This window comes from Ursus maritimus, unplaced genomic scaffold, assembly GCF_017311325.1.
Source record: "Ursus maritimus isolate PB19 unplaced genomic scaffold, ASM1731132v1 scaffold_25, whole genome shotgun sequence".
Taxonomy (NCBI): Eukaryota; Metazoa; Chordata; class Mammalia; order Carnivora; family Ursidae; genus Ursus; species Ursus maritimus.
Genome location: NW_024425008.1, coordinates 16,387,345 through 16,388,729, shown reverse-complemented (window position 1 = coordinate 16,388,729; position 1,385 = coordinate 16,387,345). Strand labels below are relative to the sequence as shown.

The 1,385-nt window shown below is 32.2% G+C and overlaps 1 non-coding gene across 1 annotated transcript; it reads left to right on the top strand.

Moving 5' to 3' along the window:
* The first annotated feature begins 154 nt into the window (after window positions 1-154).
* LOC121105279 lies at window positions 155-260 on the top strand. Its single transcript, XR_005837748.1, has one exon. It is a non-coding gene; the product is annotated as a U6 spliceosomal RNA (small nuclear RNA).
* The last annotated feature ends 1,125 nt before the right edge of the window (window positions 261-1,385 follow it).

The following is a 1,385-nucleotide window of genomic DNA, read 5'->3' as shown; positions in this document are numbered from 1 at the left end:
ATATATATATATATATATATATATATGAAAAAGGGACGTCTGCAAATGTATGGTTTTTGGTTGGTAAATATCAAACTTTTGTATTTTGGATTATAAATGTCATTAACATAAAAATCTTATAACTTACAAAATGATTTTCCTTTAACACAAGTGAGTGCTCGCTTTGGCAGCACATGTGCTAAACTGGAAAGATACAGAGAAGATTAACATGTTCCCTGCACAAGGATGACACGCAAATTCATGAAGTGCTCCATTATTTAAAAAAAAACAAAACAGAACACAAATGCAGGTAGAAAGCCTAAAGAAATTAACTGTGGAAGTTTGTAGACTTTCAGTAAGCATGGCTAGACTTTAAGGGACTGTTGTGTAAATAACACTAGGCTGTGTTACCCATCATTGCTCCCCGCGGGTGATACCACCTATGGTACTTGGAGGAAGTGTAGGTAGCATCTGGACAAACATCTTAGTTCCGTGGTTATATATACATTTTTTGTGTATTGTGAAAACATGTCACTAGTGCATGAAACATGAGACAACCTTAGAATAATGTCTTGTTAAAACACACACAAAACAGTGAGTCTGAAATACAAAATTTTTTCAGAAAAGTAGTAAGTGGATATGGCAAAAATTGTTAAAGTAATGACTGAAATTTTGGTAATTTATCATGTACTTAGGAAGAAATAATGGAAAATAAGCCTATTACCAGGAAGAAAGATAAAAGTCAATTAAGTTTGCATTTGTATGCATAGAAATGACAGAATAAGCGGTCATAACACATTAGAAAGAACTAATGAAGCACTTATTAAATGCATGTACATACAAAAGACATATAAAAAGGAAGAATTTGACTGGAGTTTGAACTAAGACTTGAAAGAAGTGATAGAAAGAAATTTTTGCCTCATTGTTCACAGTGCTAATGTCTGATTCTCTTCCTGCCAAAATGAGCTTAAAGAGAATGGAATGATTTTCACATTAAGTCCTTTTAGCAGATGCACCGGTTTTCTTGCTCATGGTCAGTTTCAAACCCCAAATGTTACACTGACCATGTTAATGCTGCATTTGTCAGATCTAAGAACAATTAAGTTAGCTCTTAGCAGAGAATTATTATTGTTTTCTATTCAAAACTGTTTTTACATGACATCTAAACTCTAGAGGTGGATTGTAAAATTCAGTTCAAATTACTTGATCTTTTCTCTGTCGAAGGTTAAATAGAAAGGTAATAGACAGGTTCTCGTAGATTATCTCCAAAGTAACTAATGAATCAAATAGGTTTTTTTTTTTTTTTGGTATTTTGATGTTTGACCATTTCCTAAAACTTACCTATGATGAAACTTGCTTATTTCACATCTTTTTTTTTTCTATTACAAAACAAGCATCAACATAGT